Source organism: Lissotriton helveticus, chromosome 3_1, assembly GCF_964261635.1.
Source record: "Lissotriton helveticus chromosome 3_1, aLisHel1.1, whole genome shotgun sequence".
NCBI lineage: Eukaryota > Metazoa > Chordata > Amphibia > Caudata > Salamandridae > Lissotriton > Lissotriton helveticus.
The window spans coordinates 1,043,456,400-1,043,478,411 of NC_136061.1; the positions used below are offsets into that span (position 1 = coordinate 1,043,456,400).

The window sequence follows — 22,012 nt, forward strand, 5'->3', positions numbered from 1 at the left end:
CGACCCTAGACTCATTGCGCGCCCGCTGGAAGGATTGGCTGGGCCCCTTGGAGGACGCAAACTGGCGGGACGCTCTCATGGCTCCCAAGACCTTGACGACCTCCTCCAAACTATGCCTAATTCAACTCTACTATTTACATATGGCATATCTAACTCCTGCGTGTTAGTACTGAGCTCGACTGGGACCCTCCCCGACTTGTACACGATGCGATCACGCTCCAGCTGACTTTTACCACATGGTCTAGTAGTGCCTCGCCATTGTGACATTCTGAGTGGGTGTGGAACTTGAGTTTACAAAGACCCTGGGGTGGGTAGTTACCCATGACCCATTACGTCTGATTTTAGGTGTGTTTGAGGGCATGGATGGTTGTCAGGCCGACAAGCGCTTTCTTAGGACTGCACTAGAGGTGGCGTAATGCGACATTGCGGCACTTTGGTCATAGGCCAAGCCTCCTACTGTACGGAAGTGGAGGCAGGGGGTGGACTAGTGTGGGACCCAAGAGGAACTCCCTCTTCGAGGCCCGGGGCTGCCCTGAACTATTTGAAAAGATCTGGGGCAAATGGTTTAATCTACTGTCTAGATAGATGGGTCTGTTCTCATGTTCGCTGTTCAACTTGCTCGAGCACCCAATCTGAAGCCTGTTAAACAGGTCTCTGTCACCAATTTTACTATCATAGCTCACCGAAGTAATGTGCCTGATTTTGCTGTCAATGTAATTATGAGGTTTCCTTTCAATGCCAATAAATTTGATTATCAAAAAAAAATGTATTCTTCTTTTCACTGACCGATATTGACCCATCGAGGCCAAAATACTTATGCTATACAATGAGAAGTTTATTTGTTAAGTGTATTATCACCACTGGAATGACCATGTTACTGGGAACTTAATTCATACATATTCGGAAAATGTTGAGTACAAAAGGCTGTTGTGTATTTTTGTTGCCTTATCTTCAATGCAATAACTACCCTGTTTACTATAAAAGAAACAGGTTTCATCCAATGGTCATCTAAAATCTGATTCAGGTTGACGATGCCCAACTTTTGCTATCTTGATCAAACAGAGTGAATTAGCACACATTTGTAGAATCCTTATGAGCGAATGAGATTCTGGGTTGCATGGTGGACAGTTTTTTGTAAAAGTTAAATGTCTAATTTGGTTGATGACTACAAGGTGACTGCTAGCTATCAGTGTATTCACTATGTAAAAGAAGTGCATTTTAATAACTTGAGGAAGCTCACCTCTGGTTTTAGCATTGAGGGCTTTTATTTATTTTTTAAGTCTTCAAACCAGAGGGTTATGTACATGTAGTACTTAGAATACACTTGGAAACTGCTCCTCCCCTTTCTCAGCTGAGCTTTTGCAAATTATAAAAAGCAAAATTAATGTATTTCTGAGTCTATATGTGTGCCAATAATATCTATGATTAATCTAACGGGCAATGTAATTGGCACCATAAAGGAAGGTACAACAGTAACAGAGAAAATTGTTTAATAAAAATATATTGTGGACTGTTGGATTTACTTATTAATCTTCATTGCCAAACCCAAGCACTGATGAAATCGAGAAGACAAAGTCGGGAAATGATTTCTAGTGGAAGACAGACATAACAAATATATTTCAAGGATTAAGATAATATGCTTGGCTTGTCTAACAGTAGGTTTGTTTGATAAACAGAGTGATTGGCAAGTGAAAATATACCTCAATACCATTATCTGCAGTGGCGGCTCGCAGAGGGAGTGCTGCGGGCGGGGAAGGGGCAGGGTGGGGGGGGGTAGTGGAGTCAGACATACGACGGCAAGGAGTAAAGTATGTAAATAAATAAATAAAACTATTTACCTTGCTCTCGCTGCATCGCCACTGATTATTTGGTAGTTAGGTTCACTTTGTACAAGTGGGTTACTGCATAGAAGGTGGTGTATATTTTAAATGCAGGCATGTTCAACATTTTAAAAAATTGCTTTTCAATGTCTTTATAGTCTGAGAACACAATTTCTGAATTGAAATATATGAATTTTACTCTAGCAATTTTTAGTCAGATGATCTTAACAATTGTAAGTTTAACAATTTGTGAGTGTTGTTGTATAGACTGAAAACTAGGCCAGATCGAAATTTAATTTACTCCATCGTAATGTCAGATAATTTCCTGCATTTCGTGCTATGATTGCTACGCAAAAGGCCTGAGTTTATACCATTATGCTACGTCACTTAATTAAAACTTCAGTTAAAACTCCCATTGTGAGAGCATAGGATGAACACAAATGAAATGAGAGTGGGCAGTTGTTCATTTCACATGCAATTATTTTAAGGTTCTTTGGCGTGAAATGGTCTTTATGCCAAAATGTGTTAAAAGTTAGGCTGAAAACGTCAACATTATCGGCGCCATCTTGCTCTTCTTGAACCCATTCGTGCACGTAAGCGGCAGCCATTTTGAGCACCATGGCCTCCCTGCCCCTCGCTGATAGCCAGCGCGTCTCGCTCTCTCTCTCTCTCTCTCTCTCTCTCTCTCTCTCTCTCTCAACCTCGCAGGCGTCCCCCCCGCACGCCGACAACCCCCCGCTCTCACATGCCTTGGGTCGTAAACCCCTCTTCAGCGCAGCTCTGCCCCGGAATCCCATCCTGTTCCCAGCGCGACACCTCCCTTCATTCCTCTCATGGTCCCAGGCCCTTTGATACAAACCCCCTTTTTCCTGTGTGCCCGTTTGTCTTCCTCGTTCCCAGGCCGCCACCTGGCTCTGCGGATACTGTTTATTGCCCCCCGTACAGTAGGAAGCTTCCCCCATTAAAGGACCCTCGAGTCGATCAAAGCCCCCACCCTATGAGATCCGATCAACCCCCCACATTCCGTGAATCGGCGGAATGTCCGGCTGCGCGATAATCATCACCTGTTGTGACCGGGGTGGGGACTTCAACTGTAAATGTGTGTGGGAACGGGCCTGAAGGGGAGATTCCGAGGATGTCCTTTCATACTTCAAAGCATTGCAAGAATGTGTTACCTGCAATAAAAATCATAAACCTGTGTATAAGAGGCCAGGCCTCAGAGATGCGGTTAGAGCACCTCGTGACGATACTTGCTGTCCGAACTGATGTGTTCTCCTCCGGAGAGAATAAACCCTTGTTTCCTGCCTTCCAGTCTCCAGCGCCTGCCTCTTCATTGATTAATATCTTGTGGGTTAAAGAGGCGACACCGCCGGGCAATACTTAAGGATCTTTTTTTTCTGATTGGTAGCCTGACCTTTTTACAATTGGCGCCCAACGTGGGGCCCATCAGTGACTCGTGGATCCAGTGGGAGAGGTCCTGACGACAGAGTGAATGACTGCAACGATCGGGAGTGCACCTGTCCGATAGACCCTCGTCTGACAGCCGATCATCCGAACTTCACTGATTCCGAACAGACCTCTCTCGAGTGATCTACGGTCCTGACTGGGAACCATCAGGAGTGCCGCGAGGATTACGAAGAAAAGAGGACGATCGGGCGCTGGATTCGGAAGACAAGAAACTGTCCATGCGGTCCGGGTAAGGTCGTGTAAACACGACGAATTGCAAAATGATTGTTTAGAAAATACTAGTATTACTCTTTGTTGATTTATTTGGAGATTCGCTGTCTGCAAACGGAGAAACAACAGGCTCTCTCTTTGCAAGCAGTGAAGGATAGGTAATGCAGCCGTCGTGTCTATCTTTCTCCCCCACTGATTAATTATTTGAACCTGAACTATTGTTCACAGACTGTTTTCTGGAGATTCTCTGTCTGCAAACAGGAAAGAGCTTTCCCCCCCCCCCTTTTTACAGATAGTGAAAGGGTAGGTAACGCAGACCTTTGCGGGCCTACTTATTCTCCCCACTGAATTGTTTGATTGCCCGAACGTTGACTATTCGATATTGGTTCATGAGGTATTCACTGCCTGCAAACAACGTAGAATAGAAATATTCTGTCTAGTCTTTGCACGCAGTGATAAGATAGGCAGTGCTGACTTTTGTCCCCGTTGTGATCCGTCATGTCTGTCTTCTCCCCACTGATTGGTAGCCTGTTTAGCCCGGACCGCTTATTAGAGATGAACCATCCGGCTCCACTGGAAGGCACCCCTAATAAGGACATGTTCATGAAGCATGGATTGATCGCTGTAGCCTATAACAAGCTGTGGCATAAATATACGAAAAAGGATCGAGAAAGTCAGTGGCCACTGATAGGATCCTTCGATGATGACAAAATAAACGCGCTAGAAACAGCCCTTGGTAAAAACAAGACAACGCCCACTATGCTTGATAGTTTCGGCATGTGGCGCAAAGAAACTGAACAACGTAAAAAGAAAACTGAGAGTAGGTTGGGAAAAGAGCTGCGAAAAGCAGCCCACCTAGCTGCTCAGAAACTAGAAGGAGAGATAAAGGAAAGAGAGAAAGCCAAACAGAAACTAGAAATGGAAACATCAAGCCAGTGTCCGGTTAGAACGTCCTCCATGCTCTACCCTGATTTACCCTCGAAACAACGAGCCAACGATGATCTGCTGTTAGGTCCTCCGATCATCTACATGCCCCCTCCATATGCCCCTTCCCAACCCTTAGCACAGCACCCACCACCCCCAGGTACAAACGAGGGTAGCGCCACAGCTTCGGCCCCCATGGCCTCTGTGCCGGCCGAACTCCTTGTATTAAATACTACGCAAACGACAACGTTAGGCGACCCTGAGACCCGAAGGGCTGGTTCTGCAAGAACAAGCAGACTAAGCAAAGATGAGCGAGCAGGGATCGACAAGATAGCAAGGACACTGGTAGAAAGGAAGGAAGATGAAGAGTACATCACGGATATGTTTAACTCGTATACAGGGAGTCACAGACGACATTTTACCGTACGACTGTGTTACCATGTCTTGAACGCATACGAGGACCGATATCGAGACAAAGGTCCCGAGAGCCTAACGACTCTGTACCGGAAGGTCGATATCGGGGATGAGGGCGAGTGTGATGTGACGGACCTCCTTACGCGAACGCTTGAGGTTTTCCGCCACCTCACTGAACGAGAATCGGGAACTAAACCCACGACATCCGTAGCGACCGAACCACAAACTGAGCAATCTAACACCATGATGCCGATACGAGAGGCTGCCCCTTACTGGGTTCCTCCACGAGGTGCAGGGACTAACGATGATGCAAATCACCAAGATGCAAAAGGAAGGGTAGTGTACAACTGGGTCTACCAACCATGGGACCGGCAAGAGATTCTGACATTCCGGAAATCTCTGCCTGACCTACGAAAAAAACCCACTGCCTTCTATACTGAATTGGGTAAAGCCCTAGGTTCAACGATTATGACCCTGGCTGACATCGACTTGTTTTTCGGGTTATGTCTACCAGCTGATGTGTGGAAGCAAATCCGGAAAGTCGACCACCTTGAGCTGTTTGGACATACCTGGTCACAACTCGATGACATTGATAAACAACGAGGACCTGGACAAAAGCCTTTGAAATCCATTCTAGACCTTCCAGATAAAATCGTACAGAAATTAAAAACCCTGATTCCAGAAAAGAAAGTGGACTGGTCGATAGTAACGGCCTGTCGCCAGAAACCCCAGGAGGATGTATCAGAATACTTCTCCCGGTTTGAAACGGTGTTCTCCGATTACAGCGGCCAGGACATGACCACTGCAACCGGACACCATCTGTTTGTCCAGAATTATGTTAAGGGTCTATCACCGGAGGTCTCCCAGAAACTGCAGGCTAGCGAGAGTAGTTGGGCAGCCTCCAAACCTACGGCTATCCTCCAGATGGCCCAATATTATGAACATCAGAAAAATGAAAACGATAGAGCAACAGAGAAAAAGAAGAAGGACTTGAAAGAGAGGGTGATGATTGCCCAACTGCAAGGGGTGACTATAGGACGAGACCAATACCGGGGAAACTATCAGACGAACGTCCCTAAGACTGCATTTCCCCAGGACCGCACTTTGACTCCCCACAGTGGACGTACAGACCTTAGAGAGGACCAGTGTGCTTTCTGCAAAGGAACTGGCCATTGGAAATCCCAGTGCCCAGTTCTTCTGGAAATAATCAGAAACAAAGACCCCAAGGACATAGCAAGTGGACCGAGAAATAAGGGACAACAGCGAGGGCCCCCAAATGACACGACTAACGACAGATCAGGCAGACCAAATACATTTGATCGACCCAGACAGAACCAATACCAGCAATCTGACTACGATGACGCCCACAACTTTGCATAGGACTGCCAAGGGCAAGGGAGGGATCCAGTCGAGCTCTATGTTGACCAGCAAGGCCCTTACGTCACTGCTATGGTCCTGGGTACAAAGTCTCCATTTCTGGTAGACACTGGCGCAACACGTAGTGCGTTATCTAAACGACTGATTCCAAGGGCACCCTTGTCTGGCTCACTTATAACATCGACAGGTTTCGATGGAACGCCCTCCACTAACCCTTTGTCCGCCCGATCCTCTTCGACTTAGAAAGCAACACCACTGACACCACGTTTTTGCTTTCCTCCAATAGCCCTGACGCCATTATGGGACTTGACTTATTGAAACACTTCCGAGCGACAATCAGATGTTCTCAAGACGGAGTTCGAGTTTTCCTTTACGACAACCCCGTTCTGCTTAGACATTGCCCTCCCCGACGCATGTTTTCCATCACCGACGCTGACACATCCCTGCTTGACACTCTGCCTCCGTATCTGTGGGCCAAGGCGGATTCGGACGTAGGGCGCATGTTGATTGACCCAGTGCACATTACTGTCCGACCAGACGCAACACTCCCAAAACTTCCACAATATCGGATATCGCCCGAGGGCGAGAAGGCATTGGTAAAGATTATTCAGTCGCTGATAGACGCAGGAGTGGTAGAGGAAGTGGTTAGCAACGTTTGCAACAGCCCTATCTTGCCCATCATCAAGAAACAGGGAGAGGGAGATGAGAAAGCATACCGTTTTATCATTGACCTTCGAGAGATCAACAAAGTGGTGGTACCCCAGTACCCCGTGGTCTCAGACATCACCACCATCCTGACTTTGATTCCTTCTACTGCCACCACCTTCACTGTCATTGACCTCAAAAACGCATTCTTTTCCATCCCCATCCACCCAGACAGCCGATATCTCTTCGGCTTCACCCTAAAAGCCCGCTCATATAGGTTCTGCCGAGCACCCCAGGGCTACACAGAAAGCCCTAGCATCTACAGCCAGGCCCTCAAGAGACAACTGGATCAAGTCCAGTTACCCGATGGAGTGGTGTTAGTGCAATATGTCGATGACATCCTTTTGGCAGCCGACACCACTCCATTAGCAGTTACAGCCACCATTCAACTCCTGCACTTCCTTGCGGAAAATGGCCACAAGGTCTCCAAGAAGAAGTTGCAATTCTGCCAACCCCAGGTCACTTACCTAGGCCACCTTTTGTCCAAAGAAGGAAGGAAACTCACTCCCGACCGGATCCAAACCATTCTCGAAACTCCTGTCCCTAAGACCCAGAAACAGGTTCGCTCCCTACTAGGCCTCACCTCCTTCTGCCGACAGTGGTTACCAAACTTTAGCCTCATTGTGAAACCGCTGCTTTCTCTGCTAGGAAAAGACGTCCCCTTCCCACTCCCTTGGACCCCTGAGTGTCAAACCTCCTTCACGGAACTACGAGATGCCCTTTGCTCGGCCCCTGTCCTAGGTACCCCCGATTACACAAAGCCCTTCTCCCTTTACACTCACGAAAGGGAGGGGTGCGCTTTATCTGTCCTGACCCAGGCCATTGGCCCAAAGCAACGACCGTGTGCTTACTTCTCTGCCACTCTTGACCCTGTAGCCAGAGCCTTGCCTGCCTGCCTTCGAGCTGTAGCTGCTGCTGCAATCTCTATCCGACAGAGTGAGGGGATCGTGCTCTCGAATTCCCTCACGGTACTGGTACCCCACGCAGTTGACACCCTCCTGAACCAAACCAAGACGCAACACCTGACGAGTGCACGACTGACTGGATACGAACTGACTTTGCTTGCACCCCATATCGCCCTGAAAAGATGCACCACACTGAACCCGGCAACTCTGTTACCCTTACCAGAGAACGATCCCAATGTGCACCCTGTACATGACTGCGTGACTCTTACGGACGAACAGACTAGAAGTAGGGTTGACCTCAGAGACACGGCTTTCCCTGACCCTGACGGAGAGCTGTGGGTGGACGGTTCTTGCATCAAACTCCCCGATGGCACCACTTCCGCTGCCTATGCAGTCACCACGGCTCGAACTGTAGTCGAGACAGCCCGCATCACGCAACGATCTGCCCAGGCAGCGGAACTGATTGCCCTGACACGAGCCTGCATTCTGGCAGCAGGAACCACAGCGAACATTTACACCGACAGCCAGTATGCCTTCGGGGTGGTTCACCATTTTGGGCTCCTTTGGAGGGAAAGGGGATTCTTGACCTCACACGGCACCCCCATTTTGCACGGGGATCTAGTCTCCGCCTTGATCGAAGCTGTCCTTCTCCCCAAAAAGCTTGCAGTCGTCAAATGCCAGGCACACAAAAGGGTGACAGACATCATTGGGCAGGGAAATGCGCTAGCCGACATCACTGCCCGAACGACAGCTGAAAATAGGACGACAACACATATGTACGTGACCAGGTCACAAGCAGAAAAATGGACTGACGCTAGGGACACTATTAGGGACATTCAAATGGCTAGCACACAGCACAAACTGACTGAATGGACACGGGTGGGATTAAAAGATGACGAAGGCTGCTGGCGGACAAGAGACACAAACAAATGGTTGCTACCTGACTCGTACCTGATTCCCATACTGACTATGGCACACTCCCCTGCCCACATAGGATCAGCCCCCATGATTGAACTTGTCTCCAGAGTTTGGCACAATGATAAAATCACAGACTCCGCCAAACGTCTGGTCCAACAATGCTTGATATGCCTGCAACACAACCCCGGGAAAGGAACTGTAGTACCCCGGGGAGGATTTGGGGTCCCAAATCACCCGTTTGAAGTCCTGCAGATGGACTACATCCAGCTAGACAGGTGCCAAGGCCTGAAATATGTACTTGTTGTGGTGTGCGCATTTAGCAAATGGGTGGAAGCATACCCCACCCGTGACAACACTGCTATGGCCACTGCAAAAGTACTGTTAAAGGAGTTTTTCCCCCATTACGGCCTTTGTCGTATTTTATGGAGCGATAATGGCCCCCACTTCATAGCCGAAGTCATCCAGCTCATCTTAAAGGGGTTGGGCATCAAGCAGAAATTCCACGCAGTCTTCCACCCCCAGTCTACTGGACTTGTTGAGCGACACAATGCCACACTAAAGCTTAAACTGGCCAAGATAGTGGCTACCACGGGTCTGAAATGGCCAGACGCCCTCCCACTGGCATTGCTATCGATGCGTTCCACCCCCACCAGACATCACTTAACACTTTATGAAGTTGTTTTCGGTCGACCCATGAGTGTCTGGTCTGCACCGAAACCAACTTCCATTCATGACGTCCCGGACGTCCTAATGTCTGATTATCTGTATAAATTGACTGAAACTCTGTCTGTCATTCATCAGCAGGTGCAGCGGCCATCCCCGATGCTTCCAGGGGTCCGGGTCACGCCATCCAACCTGGAGATTTCGTGCTGATCCGAAACTTTCAGCGGTCGAAGAGTTTGGAACCCCGGTGGACGGGCCCCTGGCAAGTGTTAATCACCACCCGGACGGCTCTTCGTGTGGAGGGGAAACGGCACTGGCTGCACGCACACCACTGTAAGAAGGTCTCCTCGACCCTGGCCACGACAGAAAACATCGACAACCAAGAAGAGCTCCTGAACAAGGACCGACCGTCGCTAACCTGCTATCCTGATACCGAAGCACTTGAACTTTCAAAATTCTCTGATCCCACTGTACCATCCAGAGAAGGGTATTTCCGGCGTCGAAAGGAGGGAGCTTCGGCTAAGTAGACCACGAACTAAGTTAAATCTCAGAACGGTGACCCAAAGCAACCTGGTTACCTGGAGAGTGAGGTTCCGTGACAATTTTACTCGTGTTTATAACATTGTCGCAAATACATAATTTTGGTATCAGTGAACCGCAAATGATCCATTTAGTATATCCTGGTGTTTTCGCTATGCTACGAGCAAGAGCACTCCTGTTACCAACACATTTGTGAATTACCCATGGCATCCATCTTAGATCACGGCCTCCATTTTGTTTTCCTTGCCCTCACATAGTCAATGGACACGCAATGACCTCCTTTTCATTTAAGGACACGTAGGCTTTAACCGGCAATTCACCTTGCTAGTGACCCGTGCACCTTAGGCCAGCAACGCTGTAGCAGCATGACTCGGCAAGACCTGCCTCCCCAGCCTGAGGCCAGTCCTGCTATACTGGTTCTTGTGTTCGTTGGCCTGATCATGATTAGGCGGCCGAAGCTGGTAACCGTGCCCATTTACGACCCACAAACATTTGTTATCCTGTCTTTCTATCTTCTACACCTGGCTCTGCTCCTTTCCTTCTGGGCCTTTATTAGGGGGAGGTAACGAAATTTACGATGAGGCGGTCCGGGTCTTGAATAAAGAATTGACATGGGATTATGATGGACTAGTGGGAACCCCTCATTTGTAATGTTTTGACATCAGATACTGTTGACGATTCCTGTGCAACGCCAAATATTTATTGTTTAAGACACGTATGTTTAGAACTGTGGTAACATGTAAAGAATTTGCCTGAAGCCCAATATTTAGTATATAAGGAGCAATCCTCTTTGTACAAATCGAACAGGCTCCTAGATACTGCCCATGTGTAGTTTCTGTGACTTCTGTGTCCCTGCAGTAATAAACCTTTGGTCTTTGACGCCACCATCGAGAAGCCCGTGTTTCTGTTTGTTTGTGTACCAAGACAGGTTGAACTCCGGAGTCTTCGGGTGTTGTCCCTGACACCTCTGGACGTACCGAAAAAGTCCAGAACTCCAGTTGGCGCCCAACGTGGGGCGACGTCATTCGGTACCGGTCCAAAAGCCTGAAGAATTCGAGGAGCTTCGTGTGAAGATTTCAGAGGGAGGCGCCCCACTTCATCGATCCCGGCATATCGCAAAAGTGGCCCCGACGTCCTCTTCCACGAGGGTTCCCGTTCAGACGGCTGCAGTGCTCCGTTGCCTTGACCGTCGCCCTGTCTTGGACCCGAGGTACAGTCCTCAGTACGGCGAAACGTGACGGGTTTCTCCTTGGTGACGTCTTCAGTGCCTCAGTTAAGTATTCAGTGGTTGCTAGTAAATATTTTGTGAGGATTGCTCCCGTTTGGATAATCCTTTTAGTTCTCAGTTCAGTTCAGTTCTGTAAGATTATCACTGGTTATTCTAGTTACGATAATCATTCTGTTCAGTTCAGGTATCGATACATTTGTCAGTTCTGGTAGGCCTAAGTTCGTGGTTCGAGTGCGCATCTTTTCTGTTTGTGTCTTGTTTGTCTTGTGTTCCAGATTATAAAATGGTAAGTCGGAAAAATTGTATGTTGTCTTGTTTTAGTTGCAACAGTGATTCCCGGTTGGAGGACCCGTGTTTGGTTCCTCCGATTGGAACTCCCCTTTATGATCTATATTGCAAATTTGGTGTGGGCCCTATCTCTTATAATGAGGTATGGATCCGCTACACAGAGAAAGACGGTGTCCTTAGTTGGCCACTACATGGTAGTTTCGAACCTGAAGTTCTCGATAATCTAGAAAGAAGGTTGTTTAAGAAGAAAGCCCGGCCGGCAATGTTTGATTCTTTCCGTTATTGGCGAAAAGAATCTAAACAGAGAGAAATTAAAAAGCTGAAGAAAGAACAGAAAGAGCAAGAGTTGACTTTAGAACAGTCTGCTAGGCAGCTGCAACTCAACGAGTCTGAGAAAGCGATGGAGGTGGCCGATAGAGAGCGTAATTTAGCGATAGACAAGTGCTATCCTGCTTTGTCATCAAGTACGGCTAAGATAGTAGAGGACCCTGAAAAGGATCCCCTGTTGTCTTACTTGTTACGATCACCCCCACCGTATGCACAGGGTGCTACGGCTCCGCCTATACCGAATGTTCAATTACCGGTTGCTGGACAACCTGGTGTCCCTGTTCTCGCTCCCCTGAATCAAGTTCCTGTACCTCCTGTGGTCAATATTAATGTTCCTTCGACAACCCCTCTTCTAGGGTTGCCGACCTCTTTACCTATGGCTGTATCGCTCACACCTGCTAGTTCACAAGCTATCTTGCCTGCTACTCCTACTGTTCCTAATCTATCTGTTCCAACTGCTACTCTATTTTCTGCCTCTGCTAATATTATGACTCCGCTTTCTGTTCGTCGAAGAATCACTGATTCTGTCTCTAATATTCTATCTCCCTTCTATAAAACTCTGATTAAGACTCCTACCTCTGACTCTGTGCAGAGACGTAGTCAGCTTCCCAGTACTGAAGAAAGAGGAATACTAGATTCCACTGCTCTTAGATGGGTTTCGAAAGTTGGAAGATATAATGTACAAAATGTATTAGATACATTTATGCAATGGAACGAACCGACACAACGATATGTGTTCGATGAAATGTGTTTCCTTCTACGTGAGGAATTGGAAGAGGATGACCCTGAATCAAATTTAGGAGAATTAATTAATGTTCAGAAAGAGTTTGCTACAGGTATGATAGTTGGACAAAATATAAAAGAAGCGATGGAACTGGTTCTAAGTTATAGATCCGACTCATCCCTTCTTTCACCGAGAGAGTTAGAGAAACGTAGTACGAAACGAAATCGTCAATATCCAATGAGAGAGGTTCCACCAATTTGGCGTGAAGCTGTGCAAGCTAATGCACCGCTTGGTATTGCAGCCGCTCCGGCCCAATTCCAGAGAGTATGGATACATATTCCATGGAAGCGAGCTGAAGTATTAGCAGTAAAACAGGCTTTGCCAGATCCGCGTAAAAATCCTGCAGGATACTACAAAGAGTTGGCTCAAACAGTTGACGCTTGTGTATTGAATCTTGCTGACATAGATCTGCTATTTGGTAACGTAGTACCGCAACCAATTTGGGCTAAAATTCGTAAAGAGAATCATCCAGTTGCCCTAGGTGGTGACTGGGCAGCTATAACTGCAGCGGATGGTCAACAAATAGGTGGTTCCAAACCTGAACCTTTAATTGCTAATTTGCCTGGTAGAATAATAGATTTAATGAAAACCTTAATGCCTGCATTACGCGTTAACTGGGACAAATTGTCCGCGTGCAAACAAAAGAAAGACGAAAGCGTCTCCGACTTTTTCACAAGATTCGAAGAGACTTTCGTAGATCATAGTGGTCAGGATATGAGCACAGAAGGGGGCCAGAGATTATTTGTTGATAAATTTGTGCACAATCTGTTGCCAGAACTTAGTGGTAAATTAAAGAATTCTGAAAGTGCGTGGGCTGTCTCTACGACTGCGCAAATACTTGCGACTGCTCAGTACTACGAAAATAGGGATAAAGAAGAGAAGGAAAAATCAGATAAAAAGACGAAAGATTTAAAAACTAAAGTACTTTTACAGCAAGCTTATCCGCCTCGCATGAATCAAACTAATATGCAGCAAGGGTCATATCAAAGAACGGATTATAATTTTCAAAGGCCACAATACCAATGGAATCAATGTGCTTATTGCAAAAAGGAAGGTCATTACAAAAGTGATTGTCCAGTTCGGGCGCAAAATAATGATGCGGCCGCTCAGAGAGGTCGTGGTAGTTCTATGCAAAACTCTAGAGGTCGAGGACGAGGTGCTATGCCTCCACAGACAAGTGATCGCCCCTCTAATTATTTCGACCACCGTAATGGACAATCTGCCCAACAGAATAGGTCTCCACAGTATCATGTTGAAGACTATTATGAAGCTAGTGAGGAGGGTCAGCAAAGTGAATACTAGGACAGCCATGGACAAAGAGAGGGAGTAGTATCAGTTCCAGTAGATCAGAGTGGGCCTTATGTCGCGGTAGCAACATCAGGTATAGTCGAACCGTTTCTGTTGGATACTGGTGCAGCAAAAAGTTCTATCATACATGCGAAACTCCCTGGCGCACCTTTGTCTGGCTCAACAAACGTTTCAGTAGGTTTTTCGGGCGCCCCTGTTCACAACCCTGTTTCTGGTCCTTTGTCTATTTCTGTTGGACCCCGTCAATTGAAAGCACCCCTGATTCTGACGACAGGTTGTAACGAAAATCTGCTTGGTTTAGACTTGTTAAAACGCCTGTACGCGACATTATACTGTTCTCCAGCAGGAGTACAGCTTACGTTGGGTAAAAGAATCATCTCCCCGATGTACTTGTCGATGGATGCGCTCCCACCAGAGCTGCGTTCACTCCCTGATACTCTTTGGGCGACTGGTCCTAATGATGTAGGTCTCTTGGAAATTCCACCCTATATAGTAACTTTGAAAGCAAATGTCAAACTTCCACGAATTCCACAATACAGAATCTCTAGTGAAGGTGAGCGTGCGCTCCTACTGATAGTACAAGACCTGATCAAGAAAGATGTTGTAGAAGAGACTAGAGGTAATGTCTGTAATAGTCCTGTACTGCCTATTTTGAAACGAACTGACCCTACAAAGCCTCCAGTATATAGGTTCGTAATTGATCTTAGAGAGGTTAATAAAATTGTGATCCCACAGTTTCCTGTGGTTCCAGACATTACTGCATTGTTAACGTTGATTCCCGCTACAGCAGCATGGTTTTCAGTGGTCGACTTGAAAAATGCCTTTTTCAGCATTCCGATAGCCGAGGAAAGCAGAGATATCTTCGGTTTCTCTCTAGGAGGACGAAGTTTTAGATTTAAACGCGCTCCACAAGGTTATTGTGAAAGCCCATCCATTTACAGTCAAGCATTAAAAAGCCAGTTAGATTCCTTCGTACTTCCTAGTGGTTCTGCTTTAGTACAGTATGTCGATGATCTTCTAGTGGCTGCCGATGACAAGGAAACTTGCAAAACAGCTACGATTTCTTTATTGCATCACTTGTCAGATTTGAATCATAAGGTGTCACCTTCAAAAATGCAATACTGCTGCCAAGAAGTGACCTACCTAGGTCATCTCTTGTCAAAGGAGGGAAGGAAGTTGACCCCAGAGAGAATAAAAGCAATTACACAGATGAATGTTCCTAGCACGCAGAGAGAAGTGCGTGCCTTTTTAGGTATTACCTCATATTGTAGGCAATGGATCCCAAATTTTTCTCTTTTAGCAAAACCATTGGTAGCCTTGACTGGGAAAGGTGTCCCGAGTCCGGTACCATGGTCTGCTGAATGTCAGCAGAGTTTTTCTGAGTTACGAAATGCATTGTGTTCAGCACCTGTATTGGGTACACCCGACTACAGTAAGCCATTCACGCTCTATGTCCACGAGAGAGAAGGTTGTGCATTGAGTGTTTTGACGCAGAAATTTGGTGATAAACAACGCCCTTGTGCGTATTTTTCATCAACATTAGATCCAGTAGCTAGAGCATTGCCTAGTTGCTTGAGAGCTACAGCCGCAGCTGCAGCTTCCATTCGACAATCTGCTGGTTTAGTAATGAACAACATGCTAGTAGTCATGGTTCCTCATGCTGTGGATACACTCATGAACCGGACCAAGACGCAACACCTTACCAGTGCTAGATTATCAGGCTATGAACTGACACTATTAGCTAGTCATATTCAGATCAAAAGATGCAATATATTGAATCCAGCAACATTGTTGCCGACTAGTCAAGAGTCGAGTGATTCCGAACCACACGACTGTTGTTTCAGAACTGAGGAAGAAACAAAAGGACGAATCGACTTAAAAGACACTCCGTTGTCAGATCCAGATGGCACGTTGTATGTTGATGGGTCTTGCTTCAAATTGGAGAATGGTGATGTGACTGCTGCTTATGCAGTAACGACTTTGAGTACGATTGTGGAGACTGCAAGAGTGAGTCAGAATTCTGCCCAGGCTGCAGAATTGATCGCGCTAACAAGAGCGTGCATTCTAGCTAAGGGAAAGAGAGTGAATGTGTTCACAGATAGTCAGTACGCGTTCGGCGTGGCCCATAGTTTTGGCCGTTTGTGGAAAGAAAGAGGTTTCATTACGTCCCATGGGACTAAGATTCAACATGGTCAGCTAGTTAATGACTTGTTGGAATCCCTAACCTTACCGACTGAAGTTGCGATTGTGAAATGCAGTGCTCATAAAGCAATCACGGATGATGTTGGTCGTGGGAATGCTTTTGCTGATGAGACTGCAAAACAGACAGCCAGAAATATGATGAGTAGAATGTATGTTGCAACGTCTGCAAGATGGATTTCTGAGTCTGGAATGTGTGAAGACACAGTGGAAAGCGTGAAGGAAATTCAGAAAGAGGCGACTGAGGAGGAAAAACTTGCATGGAAAGAGAGCACGGGTAAATTGGACTCGAGTGGGTGTTGGATTGACTTGTCGGAACAGCAGCGTTGGATGTTGCCTGATGCGTATGTGCTTGCAGTAGTGACGATGGCACATGGAACAGCGCACATCAGTTCAAAAGGGATTTGTAAGATGTTGGCTCCGGTCTGGAAGAATGACGGGATTAGTAGGTGTGCAGAGAGAGTGGTGAGGAATTGTATGGTATGCTTGATGCATAATCCTGGCAAGGGAATCCCCACACCTGCAGGTCACTTCGCTCCTCCTTCCTGCCCCTTTGAAGTGATCCAGCTAGACTTCATTCACATGGACCGTTGTAATAACCTGAAATACGTCCTAGTGGTAGTTTGTGCTTTTTCCAGATGGATCGAAGCATACCCACTAAAGGACAATACTGCCTTATCCACTGCCAAAATTCTTCTCAAAGAATACTTCCCCCGATACGGAATGCCACGAATTGTATGGTCAGATAACGGAAGTGAGTTCGTAGGGAAAGTTATGCAGAGTGTGTGTGCCGGCCTAGGGATTAGGCAAAAATTTCATAGTGCGAATCATCCCCAGTCCGCGGGTTTAGTCGAGGGTTACAATGGCACCCTTAAACTGAAGCTCGCTAAGATACAAGCATCCACGGGTTTGTCCTGGCCAGACGCATTGCCTTTGGCTTTGCTATCAACAAGAGCAACTGTACATTCTAGAGTAGGGCTTAGTCCCTACGAAATAGTTTTCGGTCGTCCTGCTAATGTTTGGGGGGTACCTAGACCGAAAGAATTTAAGCAGCTGGAATACCCAATGTTAATTGATTACCTTTTCGACTTGACTGCTAAATTGAGTCTTATTCACCAACAGGTTTTCGATGCATTGCCAAAGCCATCGGAGAGTCCAGGTCATCAACTGAAACCGGGTGATCAGGTGGTCATCCGAAATTTTGCAAGAACGAAAAATCTGCAGCCCAGATTTATTGGCCCGTTCCAAGTCCTGCTAGCAACGAGAACTGCTATTCGTGTGGCCGGAAGAAGAAATTGGATCCATACGACTCATGCTAAACGTGTGCCTCTGCCACTTCCTTACGACAAATGGGTAAAGAAAGGAATCGGTGCCTCTGAAACGGAACAAGTCCCCAGGTTCATACCTTTCAGCGATGCAGAACTAATCACGGAGTCACCAAATTCTGACTCTCCTCCTGAAACGGCTCTTTTGAACCCTGAACATTTGTCATCTGCACCAAAAGAACATTTGTCATCTGCGAACGTGAACATTGCCACGTCAGCTGAAAATACATTGTTTCCAGATCAAACAGCTCCTGCAAAACTGAGATACGACTTACGTTCTCGCAATATGGACAAATAAAGCAGGAAACTGCCTATTTTCAGATTTGAATTTGCTATACATTGCCTCCAGCCAGGAAGTTTGCTAATACTATGTATTGTTTCTTTTTGTTTTAAAATTGCCTTGCCGTCTGGGTAGCCGTAGGGTCGTGGCTGTGTGCCTAGTTGAATCTGCAGGGGTCTGACACAAGGTCGATCTTTCTGTTAGTTCTGGGAACTCCCAGGGCTGATAGAGGCATTTTCATCTACGTACACATCATCAGTGGTCGCGAACGGTCGTAGAAGATGGAGCTTCCTGAGCTACAACGAGAAAATGTAATTTATGTTCGCAGAAATAGACTGTACAGAATACTACACAGCAAATGCTTTCTAATGCAATGTGCGGTTACATTTTTAATTGTTTTGATGACGCTGGTGGGTGGAATCGTCTTTGGCGTACATTTGATTTTTGTGCCAATAGCTACAGTACCTCCCCTTGATCCTACTACTTCTACGGTTTCTTCTATGCATTCTTTTCACTCATTTCCTGAACACGAACAAGCTCGACGCTCAGAATTTATTAATAATACATTTGTACAGCTCTTGCATCAACACCAACTGATAGTTAATACTACAAACTGCTGGGTGTGTGGCTTGATACCTCACACTATGGATAAAGGCATTCCTTATCTAGTCTTGCCTTTCAGCTATAATGGATCATTTCAGGCTTTTCAGACCATTTTTTCATATGCCCTTGAGACCTATCCTCCGCGTCCACCACGGTCCACTAAATACAACTCAGCCAACAAAGCTTTAGTCCAGGGAATTATTGATATGATTAAAGACGTCAATAATACTCCATCTTATCCTAGAGATGAATTACTGGTGTATCTGAGTTGGAACTCTACAGAGTATCGCCTTAGTTTGGGAGAAAGCAAGCGTAAAAGCTCCACTTCAGTTTGGGTCGTGCCTCACCGAGGTCAGGTCTGTTTGCAAGGAAATGGGAGAAATCCGAGAGCTCAGCTAGGGAAGAGTGAGTGCGTTGAGACTTACGTATTTCCGTCTGACTCCTCCCCTGCCTTTCTGACTGCTAGGGGTACCTACTTCATTTGTCAGGACGGAGCATATACATGGCTGCCTGCTGACTTTTCAGGTTCATGTTATATTGTTCGATTGTTACCTCCGACATACACTGCTTCTTCAGATTATCACAAAACCAGAGTAGCAAGAGGTGTCTTCAGCAAGGAAGATACCGCTGGTCAAGAAGCTGGAGACTTCTTCAAGGGTTTCCTTCCGTTTTGGGGGCCTATGGCCAATAGTAGAAATCTTCGTCAACTAACACGGGTAGTTGAATCTACTATTACAGAAACTGCTGGTGCCCTTAGTAACTTAACAGCTGAGCTTCAGGCGGATCGTCTCATGACGTTGCAGAACCGTATGGTTCTAGATGTAATACTTGCAGATCGAGGTGGGGTATGCAGAATGATCCAATCGAGCTGCTGTGTCTTTATTCCAAATAATGCTCCAACAGTCTATGAAGCGATCTCTAAGCTACATAAGATTTCCGACTCTATACACGTAGATAAGGGAAACTGGTCCTTCATGGAGTGGTTTTGGACTCTGGTATCAGCGTGGGGATGGAAGGTTCTGATGGTTATTGGTGTCATCCTAGTATTTCTGTTCTCGTGCTGTCTTATTATCCAGTGTGGTCCCGCTCTGTGTAGTCTCTGCGCTGCAACCTGTTTCAGGAAACCACCTGCATTAGGAGAAAAGGCACGAGGCAGGATGATGATACAACGACATGTCGCTGACCTAATGAGCATAGAAATGGACTCTGACTCTGATATAGACTGAGTAATTGCCTATGTAAGGGCAAAAGGAGGGTCTGAGGTTCCGTGACAATTTTACTCGTGTTTATAACATTGTCGCAAATACATAATTTTGGTATCAGTGAACCGCAAATGATCCATTTAGTATATCCTGGTGTTTTCGCTATGCTACGAGCAAGAGCACTCCTGTTACCAACACATTTGTGAATTACCCATGGCATCCATCTTAGATCACGGCCTCCATTTTGTTTTCCTTGCCCTCACATAGTCAATGGACACGCAATGACCTCCTTTTCATTTAAGGACACGTAGGCTTTAACCGGCAATTCACCTTGCTAGTGACCCGTGCACCTTAGGCCAGCAACGCTGTAGCAGCATGACTCGGCAAGACCTGCCTCCCCAGCCTGAGGCCAGTCCTGCTATACTGGTTCTTGTGTTCGTTGGCCTGATCATGATTAGGCGGCCGAAGCTGGTAACCGTGCCCATTTACGACCCACAAACATTTGTTATCCTGTCTTTCTATCTTCTACACCTGGCTCTGCTCCTTTCCTTCTGGGCCTTTATTAGGGGGAGGTAACGAAATTTACGATGAGGCGGTCCGGGTCTTGAATAAAGAATTGACATGGGATTATGATGGACTAGTGGGAACCCCTCATTTGTAATGTTTTGACATCAGATACTGTTGACGATTCCTGTGCAACGCCAAATATTTATTGTTTAAGACACGTATGTTTAGAACTGTGGTAACATGTAAAGAATTTGCCTGAAGCCCAATATTTAGTATATAAGGAGCAATCCTCTTTGTACAAATCGAACAGGCTCCTAGATACTGCCCATGTGTAGTTTCTGTGACTTCTGTGTCCCTGCAGTAATAAACCTTTGGTCTTTGACGCCACCATCGAGAAGCCCGTGTTTCTGTTTGTTTGTGTACCAAGACAGGTTGAACTCCGGAGTCTTCGGGTGTTGTCCCTGACACCTCTGGACGTACCGAAAAAGTCCAGAACTCCAAGAGAAGCTAAACTAAGTCTGTGGTTCTGCCCACTACCAAGCACCTTGAAGATGAAGATGATGGAAGCGCCAGATAAGAAGATGATGGAAGCGCCAAATAAGAAGATGATGGAGGCAACAGGAAATACCCACTACAGAAACCCAAGAACAGACAGACTCCACAGCTCAAAGACAATTGCACTCTTCATCACAATCCTTTTCTGCTTTCTCCTCATGACCACACTCTGGATTGTGGAAGAAAATGCACCTGCTCACGAAACATTCCTGACCACTGCTCAGCCTACCACCATGAAGGAACATTATCTGATTTCGCTCTCTCCTCAACTCAGAGAGAGGCGAAAGGAGTTTTGGAATAACTCTTTCGTACAGCTACTTCACCAGCACAATCTCGCCACCAATGCCACCAACTGTTGGATCTGTGGGTTGCTACCCCACGCCACTGGACACTCGATACCATTCATCCCTTCACCCTTCTCAGTTCATGGCTCCTGCCTTGCTTGGCTGATCCTCCTGCAAGAAAGCTATAAGGACAATGCCACCTCCAGCAAAACCGTAACGCATTTCTTCCACGGGGTCTGGCGAAACAAAACAAAGACACACTTCTGCCCGCAGACCTCCAACGACTCAATCCACATGGACATCCCTGCTAAAGAACGAATTGAAATGCAGGTGTTCAACAATCCAACCAGACCCACCTTCTCCTACCTGCGGAAACGAACGGCTGCCACTCTGACTGTGGCCCTGTCAGTCATCAACGTCACAGGCCACATGTGCAAAGAAGGACGTGGGACACAGCTGGTGGGCCGCAGTGCTTGCCGTTTTACCAGAACTTTGGACTCCACGGATCCACCTTCCTTTGTGGCGTCCCCAAACATGTATTTCGTCTGCGGCACAAAGGCCTACACCTGGCTCCCCAAAGGCTGGGGGGGCACTTGTTTCATCTCCTTCATCCTTCCTCCGACTTATGTGGCCCCAGCGAATCATCATAGACAAAAACGAGCCAAGGACATTGAACAAGCCGACTCAACAGGAGCACAGTTCCTCGATGCTATGAAGGGACTTGTTCCCCTCTGGGGCCCGATGGCAAACAGCCGTGCCATCCGACATCTGACTCAGGCAGTTGAGACAACAATGAACATCACAGCTGGTATCTTTGCTAACAACACCGCCGAGCTTCAAGCGGTCCGCTTGGTGGCCCTCCAGAACCGCCTTGTCCTAGACGTGGTTCTTGCGGACCGTGGTGGAGCATGCCGCATTATTGGGTCCAGCTGCTGTACATACATACCGGACAACTCACCCTCAGTGTACAAAGCCATCGAACATCTTCACAGACTCTCTTCAGAAGTCCACCAGGATCAGGAAGAATGGTCGCTTGGTGGTTGGTTCTGGAACACCGTTAAGAACTGGGGCTGGAGACTGTTCACCATTATCCTGATTCCTGTAGTTGTAATATGCGGTCTATGCTTTGGAATTCAATGTCTGCCACCTCTGTGTTCATTATGTACAAATTGTATTTGC

At 46.8% G+C, this 22,012-nt stretch overlaps 1 protein-coding gene across 1 annotated transcript in view; it reads right to left on the reverse strand.

The window, feature by feature from the left end:
- MYO3B (myosin IIIB) overlaps nucleotides 1-22,012 on the reverse strand; it is a 2,563,893-nt gene that overhangs the window by 1,696,481 nt on the left and 845,400 nt on the right. The window lies entirely within an intron of this gene.